Source organism: Lactuca virosa, chromosome 4 (genome assembly GCF_052849685.1).
Source record: "Lactuca virosa cultivar CGN04683 chromosome 4, Lactuca_virosa_CGN04683_v6, whole genome shotgun sequence".
Lineage (NCBI taxonomy): Eukaryota > Viridiplantae > Streptophyta > Magnoliopsida > Asterales > Asteraceae > Lactuca > Lactuca virosa.
Window position 1 is genome coordinate 157,164,508 of NC_136429.1, and position 15,054 is coordinate 157,179,561.

Genomic DNA, 15,054 nt, shown 5'->3' on the forward strand with positions numbered 1-15,054 from the left:
TGCAGCACCTGTAGCCAAGGCACCTTATTGTCTTGCACCCCCAGAGATGCAAAAATTGTCTAATCAGCTACAAGAGCTTATGGACAAGGGGTTCATGCGGCCAAGTAGTTCTCCATAGGGAACGCCAATTTTGTTTGTTAAAAAGAAGGATGGGTCGCACGGGATGTGCATAAACTATAGAGATCTTAAAAAACTCACGGTAAAGAACCGTTATTACTCACCTAGGATAGACGGCCTTTTCGATCAACTTCAAGGAGCATCATGGTTTTCCAAAATTTATCTACGTTCAGGATACCACCATATGCGTGTAAGAGAAGAAAATATACTGAAGACTGCTTTCAGAACTCGGTATGGTCATTATGAGTTCGTAGTGATGCCTTTAGGGCCCACGAATGCACTCACCGCATTCATGGACCTAATGAACCGAGTATGTAGACCTATGCTTGATCGATAGGTAATCGTGTTTATAGAAGATATCTTGGTCTTTTCAAATACCCGAGAACATCATAAAGAGCACCTAAGAGGGGTACTTGATGTTCTAAGAAAGGAGAAGTTGTATGCAAAGTTCTCCAAATGCTATTTTTAGTTACGATAGGTCCAGTTCCTTGGGCATCTTGTTAACCAGGATGGTATTTTAGTAGATACAACAAAGATAAAGGCAGTAATACAATGTCCAGTCCCGACTACTCCCTCATAAATTCGAAGCTTTCTGGGATTAGCGAGATATTATAGAAGATTCATTTAAGACTTCTCCAAGATTACAATACCGTTGACCCATTTAATGAAGAAGGGAGTTGCTTTTCGTTGGTGTCTAGAACAACAGTTGGTGTTTGAAACGCCAAGGAAAAAGTTATGCGAAGCTCCAGTGTTAGCCCTCCCAGAAGGTGTTGACGACATGGTAGTTTAGTGTGATGCATCAATCATGGGTTTTCGAGCGATCCTCATGCAACGAGGTGGAGTAATCGCATATGCATCAAGACAATTGAAGCCTCATGAAGCTAATTACATGACACATGATTTAGAGTTAGGAGCAATAGTCTTTGCCCTCAATATTTGGAGGCATTACCTGTATGGAGTTCGGTGTACCATTTACACCGACCATAAGAGCTTAAAATATTTAATGGATCAACCCAACCTAAACATGAGGCAACGTTGATGGTTGGATGTAGTGAAAGACTACGACAGTGAAATCCTTTACCACCCAGGTAAGGCTAACGTAGTAGCTGATGCACTAAGTCGAAAGACGACTAACACGCCGATGAAGGGAATGTGCTTCAGGATGACGGTAGTTACCCTAATATTAGAAATGATCAAGCAAGCACAAAGCAAAGCTGTCAAGGAAGAAAACCGAAAAAGTGAGAGATTCATAGGGCAGATCTTAGCCTTCGACATAAATAGTCGTGGGTTGTTAACTCTATATGGCAGAGTTTAGGATCCATGCTCAGGAGGTACTTAAAAAATACTAATGGATGAGGTGCACAAGTCCAAGTTTTTGATTCATCTAGGAGCTACAAATATGTGAAGGGACCTCATACATAGTTATTAGTGACCATGTATGAAGAGAGATGTAGCTTGGTACGTCGAAATGTGTTTGACCTGTCAGAAGGTCAAGGCCGAACACCAAATGCCCCATAGGAAGATGCAACCTCTAGATATCCCGATGTGGAAGTGGGAAAAAACAACGATGGACTTCATCACCAAGTTACCGAAGACTCCTCGTGGAGTAGACACTATCTGGGTGATAGTGGATAGATTAAGCAAGAGTGCCCACTTCATGCCCATCCGAGAAATCTCCTTGGCAGAGAATCTTGTAGAGGTGTACGTCAAGGAAGTAGTCTCTAGGAACAGAGTACCAGTCTGAATAGTTTCTGATAGAGATGTCCATTTCACTTCTCGGTTTTGGAAAAGGTTCCATGATGAGTTGGGCACCTGATTGCATATCAACACAACTTATCATCCTCAGACCGATGTGCAAAGCGAAAGGACTATTCAAACTCTTGAAGAAATGTTAATTGCATGTGTGCTTGATTTCGGTGGGAGCTGGGATACTTATCTCTCGTTAGCAGAATTCTCGTACAACAACATCTACCATTCTAGTATTGGTAGACCTCCCTTTGAAATGCTTTACGGAAGGAAGTGTTGAACACCCATATGATGGGGAGAAGTTGGCCAGCAAGTTATGAGAAGCACTGATGTTGTAATCAAGACCACCGAACTTATCCAACAAGTGTGAGAAAGGCTGAAGACTACACATAGTAGGCAGAAGAGTTATGAAAATTGAAGAAGATTAGATCTTGAATTCCTAGTAAGAGACCTAGTTCTACTTAATGTTTCACCATGGAAGGGTGTCATCAGGTTCCGGAAGAGGGGCAAGTTAGGCCCTAGGTATATCAGACCCTTTCGATTCATTGCTCGAGTGGGCAAGGTTGCTTATCGTTTGGATATGCCAGAGGCGCTTAGTTAGATCCACAACACCTTCCATGTCTCCCAATTAAGAAAGTGCATTACGGATGAATCCACAGTTGTACCTTTGGAAGACATTCACATAGACGCGCGTCTGAACTACGTTGAAAAGCCGGTAGTAATCTTGGATAGGAAGACCAAAATCCTGCTAAACAAAGTAATCAGTTTAATAAAGGTTTAATGGAAACACTGAAAAGGATCGAAATGGACTTCGGAACCAGAAGGAGAGATGGGGAGCAACTACCTAGAGTTATTTGGTTAGATTTCGGGGACGAAATCCTTGTAAGTGGGGAGAGTTGTAACACTCCATTTTTCCATAGTTGTAGATTGTAAAAAAGATACAAAATAAAATATATTGCTCTAGAGACAAAATAATCATCATAGACACATAGGAAACAATAATACGATTTCTATAGATATATAGAACACCTAAATCCGACTTCATAAGAAGAAGTTATGCTTCTTCAAAGTTTTTCGATTAAACCGACGCGGCTCAGCATATCATAAAAAGGGAGTTTTAGATAGGTGGCTTATTAGCTTAACCAACCTAAACGAAAGTTATAGTAGTCATGAAACCGAGAACGTTCATATAGAGAACGTCGAAATCTGACTTCATTAGAGGAAGTTACGATTTTTCTAAGATTCGGCATAACAGTGTACAACTCAAAAATTGAATTTTAGATTGGTCGATTTTTAGCCAACACAATCTAAACGAGAATTTAATATCTCGTTAATAGGAGTTCAACAATATAAATACAATTGAAAACAGACACCGGATGGGAAAGTTACACATTTTATACGGACTTTAACAGTCTAAGCCTGTGTAAAAATATGAATTCAAAATTAGCCGATAGAGTCTAAAGGAAACTTGTAGATGATGGGATTTCTATGCTACAACATCCTATGGTGCACATACAACCCTAAATACCTTGGATCTATGTTTTCACTAATTATACATGCAAATGGTTTCTAAGGCATTAAACCTATAACTAGCATGCATTTGACATAACCCATATAAAATACTAGTTAGGGTAACATACCTTTTTATGTAGCTTGAAGTCTTGATGTATTTTTCCTTAAGAGCTTAGCCCCAATAGTGTGTAAGCCTCAAATGAAGTCACAACACATCATGGACAAAGGATGAAACTGGAGAGAGAACTCATACACACCAAAACCGTCCATATCCTCTAAGAATACATTAGTGGTGATTTTGGCTATGAAGTAACATATTTATATGTGGAATTCCAAAGGTCATGGGTTAACCTAAACCCATACCCATGGGTTTATGATCCATGGTTCATGTGGCCCAACTCTTTATATGTCCATACATAAACTTGGTCCAACATGGATCATAAGCCCAACACATATAAATATAACTAATTACTATAATTAGTCCCCATATATTTAATTAGTCTCTTTTGATCACTAAATTAATTCCAAATTAATTATTGATCAATACTAATTAAAACATATGATTTCATATTAATATATTAGAACTTATAATATATCAATAAATCATATATAACCTTCTCTCAAGAGTCTATCCTAACAAATTTTTTTGATGATATGCAACCCAAATGGACCATGCTACTCTTGGGTCAAGTACAAACCAATAATAGTTATGGGCTTAGACATCTAATCCAACAGTCTCCCACTTGGATAAGTCTAAAACTATTATTGCAAGTATGACTCCAAAACCCGACTAGCAATCGTAGCTCTTAAGAGCCGCTGTCGAACTCTGACCTAGTCAACGACCTGTCCATTAGATAAGGGATCATATATTCCTCCATTCTAGATATCATATGGACTGAGACATGGATTATAATCATTCTATCTGTCCATCTGTTGTTTCCCGAGTTCCGATTTATGACGACCGACTAATTGAACAAATCAAATCAGTCCAGGCCCGGCCGAGCACTTACGTTTTGTAATCACTAAATCATCGACGGGCCACATATATTGCTTTTATCCCTCCAAGGGTAAAAGAAATGGATAAACTTCGACTCATATGCTTGTACTAACTACTTGTTGAATCATACACAAAGGCACGTTATATAACATCAAGTTACTGATGCGTTTTCGTACAATCAATGTACAACCAACTCATAGTTACTGGTGCGTTTACATATGTCAATGTGCAACCGACTCGCAACTACAACTCACACGTCTCCGTTTGAAGAATATAATATATTATCGTCTCATGATCACTCGTGATAAAATCCATGAAGTGATTCAAATGAGCGTGGGTTTAATCCAATACTTGAATCTTATTCCAGGAGCACTCATGAATACTGCTGCTATGTCTAAAAACATTTAGACATACTACAGACCCATTCATGACATTCTTGCCTCAATACCTACTTCCAAAGTATGATCGATTGTGGATGGTTTGAATAACCTAGTTATTCAGGAGGTCAAAATATTCAAAGTGAAACACAAGGATAATACTAATCCTATATGGCCCCAATACGTGTGAGAGTAAATAAAACACCTTTTATTTAATCACCATATTGATTACTCATTGTTCATTGTATAATGTTTCGAATAATCAACTTTATACTTGAATCAAAACAATAGTTGTCCCATGCTCCAAGCATGCACACTATGTTTACTTATGGTCCTTTGTTTGTGGAATAGATCAATTGACAACATTTCAAATGATACTCATTTCACAATCCCAAAACCTTATCGCAAATGTAAGAATACAAGATTCTTTGCCACTTACTGAAATCTGTTAGATTCCAAACTTATATGCATTATTCCTTTTATAATGACTATGCACAAAAGTCACAAAGACTCGGCAACAGACATTACAAAGTATTCCAATGGAGAGCAATTCCATGGAAACGAAGTCTCACATTCAAAGTACATTCCTTTGAACATCCTTCTTGCATTAAGTTTTCTAATCTTACACAAATTTAAAGAATAACCTCCACCTATGGAAACATTTCCATATTCCATTTTGACTATCACTTCTAAACAAGGGTTGCCTCCTTTCAGAATATGTCAATATGGTCCTTCCAAAATTTACACTATACTTCCAACTGTCCATGAGCAACCAATATTTGGTAAACCTCAGATTGTCCTCGACAATTTCTTAATCATTTTAGTCATATCCAGTTCTAGTACTTTTCCCTCTTAATGCCCTAGGCATTTGGAAAAATTTAGAACAGATGAATATTACAGCACATGGAATCGATCCTATATCCAAAGCATATGGGACACGATTCATGTTGTCTCACATAAAGACATGATACTAGACCAGTCTTTTGCTATAATACTTCTATTTCTATTTGCCACGTTCTCATAATTCATATTATGAAAAGGGATGTCGTAATCATAATCGAATTTTAGAACGCAAATAATGTAATCATGACCAAATTTGATTAAAATCTCACAATCTAAGCTTTTAGATTTGAAATGAAGTATAATTTCCTCTCCCTTAATTATAGCAAAACAACTTTTCAAACCCTTGCAGCTTTGCAAATTGAAACATTTGTTTTCTATAATTAACATTGCTAACTTGCAAAACTTAACATAATAATCATGCTCCCACTAACATGATAATTATTAGCATAACACTTATGCTCCCACTAGCTTTGACATGTATCCAGAAATCAGCTGGACTTCTAGAAATCAATACTTTGTTGACTTTCTTACCAAAGTTCAGATTTCTGATATGAGATGCTTTGATAAGAATTTATCAAAATCATACACCTTTCTTTAGATAGCTCACATGTGTGTTTAAACAATTTTTTAGAACTATGAAAAGGGATGCCGTAATCATAGTATCAATTGTTTAGACATTTTCCATTTCTCACAAGTCCATGTTAGTGTGCCGGTTAACCACACACGCTCCACTAACGACTTTGAGAATGCAAATATCACAATTGCTATCTACTTAAAAATCTATTTAGTGAAAGCGTTTCCTCACCATCATTTTCATCAATCGGAGAGAAACCTTATGACACTTAGATTTAATGGTGTATGTGTTCCTATCCATGTGAATTTGTCATAACCACAAGATGAAGTTAGTGACAAATCTAAACTCATATGGACTGAACTTGTTCAATCTCAATTTCTTGCCACCTAGCAACACGAGGGCTTACCATTGCTTCCAAGTAGTTATGCAAACAACTAAGAACTCATAGAACTCACATGCATAGTCAACTTTAACTGGAATGGGCATGTAAATAAGAATATGTCAACACGATAGGTTACAAACCTCAAGCCGCGTGCTAGTGATAAACAACATGTTTTATTCTTGATTAGTTCTTGAAACCTTTTCAAGATCTTTAAGACTCCCACTGACCTCTTGACATATAAGATTCTCTTGTCAAGAACCATTCCTTGACAAAGAAAATATTCAAGAGTTAGTGCAGATTCTTATCAAGACAAACACTTCACACAATTGGCCTTAGTTGGTCTTTGTTTTATCCAAAACATCACAACTCACCACTTTCAAATGTACAAGAGCAGAATGCATTTTACTCTATATTTGATAAGTGTTTTAAAACTTCTTAAGATTATGTCACTCAAGTTACAATCTTGGAGTATTACTCTAACACTCAATTTTGGAACGAAGTATGACTTATCTTTTTAATTTAACCAATTCAACAATTCACGATTCCTCTTCTTAGGCAAACAAATGCACTAAGATGTCCTTAGAGGATTAATTGTGATATGGTTTCTTAATCACTAAGATAATCACAAAACAAGATACTTAAGTACTCTCCCATCTTTTCAGATTGGAGAAAATTTATCTTTCTGCCTAATTTGATTCTTATTGTTCGTTCTTCCTTACATTGAAACTTTTCCAATGTTTCAGAATTACACTTAAACTTGTAAGTATAACCATATTCACTGAACTTTAGAAAATCATGACGAATAGCCTTATCGATCTTTGTGGTGGACCTAACCAACGAACAACCAAGTGTACCCGATCCTATAGTCCTTCACTTGACTCACACGAACATGTGAACAAGGAATTAGTCTTAATTTTCCAAAGATGAAAAATTCTCATTCATCATACAATACAAGTTGCATGATTCCAAGTTTCTATCCAACTGAAACTTGGGTGATGAGAATCTTTCCTTATTTGGCAAATTATGACATTACCACAAACGAAAGAATCAAATCCATTATCCGATATTGCTATCAATGGTATCATATAAACGATAATTTTCACAAATTCCATTGTAAGGATACTTAAAATAAATAAAATCAAAAGTTTTCTTTTTATTTTAAAATTGCGGAAAAACTTATCCTTACAATGCAAATACATATGAAAATTATATTATTATGCATTCCTAAGCAATCTGTCATAACTATTAAGCAGCAGCTCAAAATTCTGATCATCGAACCATGCGATCAAAATACATCTATTCACGATCAGAATCAACTTACTCTTCCTTTAATCTTCCTCTCTTTTCTTTGATTCTTAAAACATCAAAATGCGACCTACTCACATCATGTAATAAGAATCTCCAAATGGGAATTTAACATATTTAGATAGTGGACTTACCTGAAGAAAAGTCATACATTCTGACTTTACAATCCTTATGATTCTTCAGGTAAATAGGGAAGCTTCGCAACCAATGCCCCTTCCTTTGGCAATAGAAACATATGAACTCTTTAGTAATGGTACATGGGACTATCTCAGACTTAGCCTTTCTCTTTACCATTTGGTCAACCGGGTTGACTATGGCCGATCCCTTTCCATTGGGAAGAGAAGACTTTTCTGGAATTCCAACGTTTCCATTGTCAATGTCCATGAAAGTTTGGGAAGTAGATCTTCCAATCAAATTTGCTTTACCAGTGCTCCAAATCATTGCTGATTCAACAGCAACAAGCAAATAGGTAAGATCGATAAGTGTCATGTCGTGATCTGTCATCAGGGAGTGACTGAAGAACCAAGTCAACAGTCAACTTCCTTGAGACTTCGACACCCAACTCTCCCAGCTTGTCAATATGTGACTACATCTCCAAGATATGAGCACATATAGACACTGCTTGCCAATAGGGATTGAGTGACCTTGAACTATTCAAGAACTTGTGGGTTAGGGAGAATAATTGAAGGAGGTGGAGGAAGTGAAGTATGATTTCCAGTCCCATTAATGCACAACAAAGAGATTAATCTTTCACCTTGATTGTCATTTGGGATATCATCTTCATTAGGATAGCTTTATCCAAAAGGATAAGGAAGACCATAGTTGTCATAACTAGACATCTATAAGGGAGAAATTCAAGTTTAGTTGATTTAAGTCCTTAATATAACACCCAATATGAAATATTAAGGCTAGGACCCAACACAATATTTTATTACTTGGAAGAGGGATGCCGTAATCCAAGCTACAAAATAGTTGAAGGTAGGTAAATGACGATTTACCAATTTCCACCATGAAAAACGAAAACGAATTTTAGGTCTTAAATGGATTGGAACTCCTAGATCTTTTGAGATTCATTGAACTATTCAATGGCGTGTTGAAATCTCGATTGTGCCCTTCAAGTTTGTGACTGGGATGCCGATGATCACAAAACAGGAGTGAATAACCATGAAAATTAACTTGGTACACTTAATGTTACAACCACTTAATCAATGTGCCGGTTAACCACACATGCTCCATTGATCTATGATTAACATCAAGCCACTCTTTGCCACACATTGTCAGTCGCAGAGTAGTGTGCCGGTTAACCGCACATGCTCCACTAACGACTTAACAAGGTGCAAAGTGCAATTTCATGGGTTAGCACCAAATTCACATTTTCCTAAGTAACTAAGATTGGGAATTTATAAGAGTTTAGTTACTTAGTATTTATCATTATACTTTTAGTGAAGGGAGAATTAATGTCATGTCCTACCCATTCGGCTAACGACCCTCCACCAGTCAAGGAAGCGGTGGGTGAGAGTGGACACCCATTAAACTGCCATTTTATAGGCAGTAACCTTATACCCCCCCCTTTATAGATCGGCTTCGTGAATGAGGCCTACTAACGGTAAGACTGACTTACTCTTATACATATATATAAATATTAAACCTATAATATTATAATAGTATAAGGGTTGAATTTTAAACTTTTAAAATTCTAAGGGTTTAATTTGGAATTAAAATATTCATGGGGGGAAACTTTACAAATTCCAAAACTTGAGGGCAAGTTTTGAACAATTCAAAAACTTTTGGTTTTCATAACTTATGATCTTAAAGTAGTTTAATGAAAAAACTCTTCAAGTTCCATAACTTGAGGACAAGTTATGGAAGACTTTAAAAAACATTTAAAAATGAGACTCTTCATTTTCATAACTTATGGAAATTTTATGTGTTTTAAAATTCATAAATTAGACTTTTCATATAACTTGAGGACAAGTTACAAAAACACATATTATGAACAAATTTTAGATCAATTTGGATCGACAACGAATTATCACATAACTTTTCTATTAATCTAAACTAACTCATAAGAACAAGATAATTCATATCATCAATCTTCAAGAAATTAACATAAACATATAAAATAATACAAATATTGAAATTATAACAATTATCTTTTATTTGGATGAGAATAAACATTACCATAACATCAAAATCAAATTTTATGAACAAAAACACTTTGTGGTAATGATTCTAATCCAAAGCAGGCCAAAAAACTCGAATATATGCTGTCAGGGGCTCCAACTCGCCGAGTGCAAGAACTAACTCGACGAGTTGGATGAGTTTACACATGGACTCGTCAAGTCCCTCAATGGACTCATCGAGTCCCCTGTCCAGATAGCATAAAATTCGATTTTTTCAGCTTTTTTCAGCAAGTAGCATCAGTATAATTTGAAAACAACCCATGGCTCTAATACCACTGATGGGATTTCTATGCTACAACATCCTATGGTGCACATACAACCCTAAATACATTGGATCTATGTTTTCACTAATTATACATGCAAATGGTTTCCAAGGCATTAAACCTATAACTAGCATGCATTTGACATAGACCATATAAGATACTAGTTAGGGTAACATACCTTTTATGTAGCTTGAAGTCTTGATGAATTTTGCCTTAAGAGCTTAGCCCCAATAGTGTGGAAGCCTCAAATGAAGTCACAACACATCATGGACAAAGGATGAAACTTGAGAGAGAATTGATACACACCAAAACCGTCCATATCCTCCAAGAATACATTAGTGGTGATTTTGGCTATGAAGTAACACATTTATATGTGGAATTCCAAAGGTCATGGGTTAACCCAAACCCATACCCACGGGTTTATGATCTATAGTTCATGTGGCCCAACTCTTTATGTGTCCATACATAAACTTGGTCCAACATGGATCATAAGCCCAACACATATAAATATAACTAATTACTATAATTAGTCCCCACAGATTTAATTAGTCTCTTTTGATCACTAAATTAATTCCAAATTAATTCTTGATCAATACTAATTAAAACATATGACATATTAATATATTAGAACTTATAATATATTAATAAATCATATATAACCTTTTCTCAAGAGTCTATCCTAACAAATTGTCCTGATGATATGCAACCCAAATGGACCATGCTACTATCGGGTCAAGTACATACCAATAATATTTATGAGCTTAGACATTTAATCCAACAGTAGATCTAGTCGAGAGCGTTCCGTGGATATAAAGAATGTCAAAAATGGAGCTCTTATGAAGAAGTTATGAAAATTTGAAAATCTGAAAAATCGTCACGCGCCCACGTAGCTTGCGCCTGAAGCTAGCCACACTGCCTCACCCCCTTGTGGACACGTGTTAGCCATCCAGTAGAGCCACCTTACCCATGTGCGAGGCTTGCACATGGCCTTGCATAGCATGCATATGGTTTTCTCCCCTATAAATAGAGTTCTCTGTATAAGCTCCATCCTCCACACCCCTACAGCCGATCCTATCGAGTTCTACCATGTTCTAGCCTATTTTTCCTTTGTTTCTAGCCTATGACGAAGTCCTCTGACACCCCTGAGTACTCATATAAGTAGTAGCCTTCGAGTAGGAGATCACGAGTTAGTATTATGCCCGCTTAGATCCCGATTCTCATCAATAGCACTCTTTAAGTGAGCTACACTTACTCTGCCTCTGTGTAATTTAGAATTATAGTTATAAGTCATTACTAGGAAGCTATAATTAAGATTTACCAGTAATTCCAATTTGTTATACCAAATGATCTTCTTACTGGAAAGGTGCCTCGAATGGTCACGTTGGCTTGGTTGTTGGATTTCACAAAAGCTATACGCTGAAATGATCCTGCCTCCCAACTGTCCGGCCTGGTCGGTCCTTATTTGATAGTACTATGGGTATTCATTGGGATTAGTGTTAGGTCTAGCCTACATTACATATTCCCATTGAGCTAATAATTTATAGTAATATAGGTTAATCCTTGTTAAAGTGTTATTCGTCAGCTAAATTGTCCGGTTGACTGTAAATATTCTGAGAATCTGTTAAGGTGAGTTCTTCTCACTATATTGTATACTCCAGTATGTATCCTCTGTATGTTAGGATATAGTTACCCTGTAGTATGCACTTAGGCAATTAGGGTAGGATAGTTAGTTTCCTATTATGTGTACTATTTATATATGTGCATGTTATTATACATGGATTTAAGGGCGAACCGGCCTTGAGCTGAAGGCCAATAGACTCGGGCTGACTAGGTTTATGCTAAAGGCCATGGTGCGGTCCAACTGTATCTTTGAGGCAAAGATAGGGTGGACCAACTATATGTTGAACTCCATTATGTGTATGAATTGTATATGTGTTGTGGTATGGAATATTTTGAGGGAGTTCATTAAGCCTTGGCGTACAATTATTGAATAATTGCTTTGTAGGTTGTTTATTAGACCATGGAAAGGATCCTGCATGACTGTATCAGCATCGAAGCATCCATAAAGTTTTATAGTCTTCCGTTAAAATGCTCTTTTATATAATAATGAATTGTGATGTTTTGTAAAACTCATATTTTAATAAATAAAAAAAAAAGTTCCCTTGGAAATTTCGGTACATAACATTTGGAGCCTTTGGATCAAAGAAAAACGACTTAATCTATTAAGCTGTTAGGAGCCTAGTGCCCACGACGTGGCCTAGGCAACGACATCATGGCGACTAGGATAAGGATCGTCTACATTGTCCTTTAGTGGCCACGGTGTGGCCACAACGTGGCGACCAACTGAAGTTGAATTTGATGTTGACCGTTGCCGTTGATTTTGACCACGTTTGACTTTAGGTCATTTTGGGTATTTTGAGTAGTAGATTGAAGTTTGAGTTCCTGTTATTGTATAGGTGGTCAGTAGAGGCAGTATTCGGAGCAGTGATTTGTTCAACTATCAGTTCAGACTGTGAGGTGAGTCTTCTTACTGTGCTTGTGGGTCGAAGGCACCAATGCCGACCCACTAGATTAGTTATGTAGGATGTTAGTTGTTATATGATATTTACATGTTTGTATGATTGGGTTGAAATAGATCTCAGGGTTGGGCCCATAATTGTTTGATTAGGTTGAAATAGACCCTAGGGTTGGGCCCATAATTGTATGATTTGGTTGAAATAGAGCCCAAGGCTGGGACCCAGTGTTGGGCCCATGAGTATATGATAGGGTTGGAAGAAACCCTAGGGTTGGGCCCCAAGGATAGGCCCATATTTGTGTATTGGGTTGTAATATACCCTGGGGCTAGGCCCATTTGTATGTTTGGTATGTGGTACTTTAGGAAACTCATTAAGCCTTGTGCTTACAATTTATGTTTATGGTTTCAGGTACTTCAGGTACGAAAGGGAAGGGCCCGACGTGATGGAACAATATCCTCCCCTCATGATTTCCTTACTTTTTGGTTATTTTTACTTTGATGTTTTGGATATTGTATATTGTAATTGACTTGGAACTATTTGATGATTGAAATATCGATTTTAAAAATGGAAAATTTTATCACTGTTTTTGGGATTTTACAAGTTGGTATCAGAGCCATGGTTTGAGGGATTCAAGCACACTTCCGTGTGTGTCAGTAATCAAACTGAGGAAATGATAGTCTTTTTAAAAGAAAATTGAATTTTGAAAAAAAGGATTTGTAATAAGTAAAAAGGGGGTGCGATGCGTGCACTCAGCCGAGCTCAAGTAAGTGGTTCCCAAATTACCCATACCCATGTATTGTGATTAATATGCCTAATATGTGAATAACATGCTAGAATAGGGAAATGATACCTTCAGGAATCATATGATAAAATTGCTTGATTTGTGTGATGCCTTATAGCCTAGGAGGGTTTGGTGATATGTGTTACTTGGGATTGATGTCGAATCGGTTATTTGTTAAGTGTATGCTTAAAAAGTTGTATAAAATTAGGTTCATATAGCCCTAGAATGATCGTTTTAGCCTCATTTCCTGTTCCTTGTTTGGTTGTGGATTTAGGGTAGAATCATTATTCGACACTATTTGTGATCCTTATTTATGTACAACTTGCATGCATAAGGCAACCACCAGTGTTGATTGAGGTTCTCGGTATTACAATGCGGTTGAGTTGAGAATTCCTAGGAGAGTCTAGGACCTATCATAGTGGAATATGTATGTTTTTTATCATAGAGTTGGTGCGTATGGATTTAGTGTGGCGACTTAGAGGGTTCGGGATGGTTCTTGAGGAAAGTGCAGATAGGTGTGGAAGGTAGTATTAGGCCCGTGCTACTGAAAGCACATGATCTATACCTGAGACAAGAACAATATTGGAAATTCTAAGGGTCTTGTAGAGAGGAAGTTTCCTCAATATTTTGTTGATCATTTGTATGTTTGTATTTCAGTCAGTGTTGATCATGGTGTCCACCTGAGGATGAGCTTCTGGATCTGGTTCAGGCGCTGTTGCCGAACCCATTGATGAGCGGTTGCATGAGTTGATCATTTTTAAGATCACTCATGGTATCATGGAGGCCACCTGTGTGTTTTTTGGTACCATCAAGGATGGGATTATGGAGCTTCTGGATTAGCGACTCGGGGCCCTTCGGGAAGAGATCGTTTGAGGATAGTTAGGTGCTCAAACTCCCTCATTTCGGGAGTTCAAGGCATGTGGAACACCATAGTTCTTTTGGGCCAAGGAACCCATTTCCAGCCATCGATGGATCACTGACATGGAGAATGCGCAACGAACGAGCTTCTGTCCCGAGGGGGCGAAGGGAGGATTTACATCCTGTCTTCTGAGAGACCGAGATCATGACTTGTGGTAGGAGGTTAGTCGTGTTGTGGGGACTGGGGTGGTGGTGGCCATGTGTTGGGGAGTTTGCACCCGCGATTGAGGTGTAGCAGGTGTTGAGGGAATTTTAGGACCTTCATCAGACTACTGAGACCATGGTGGAGATCACCTCTAAATTCTGTGAGAGGTCCCTGTTGGTTCCGCAATATGCTGCAGATAAGGAGACGAAGAAGACGATATATCATGACATGCTGAAGGATGACATCAGAGAGTTTATGAGCTATTTGGGGTTCAATAACCTGAATGATATGATTGCAAGGGCCCGGGAACGGGAGATCAAGATGTAGCTTCGGACGAAGCGCAAGCCGAAGCAGGTACAACCAACAGTGGCCCAGGATAAGAAGCTCAAGACTTC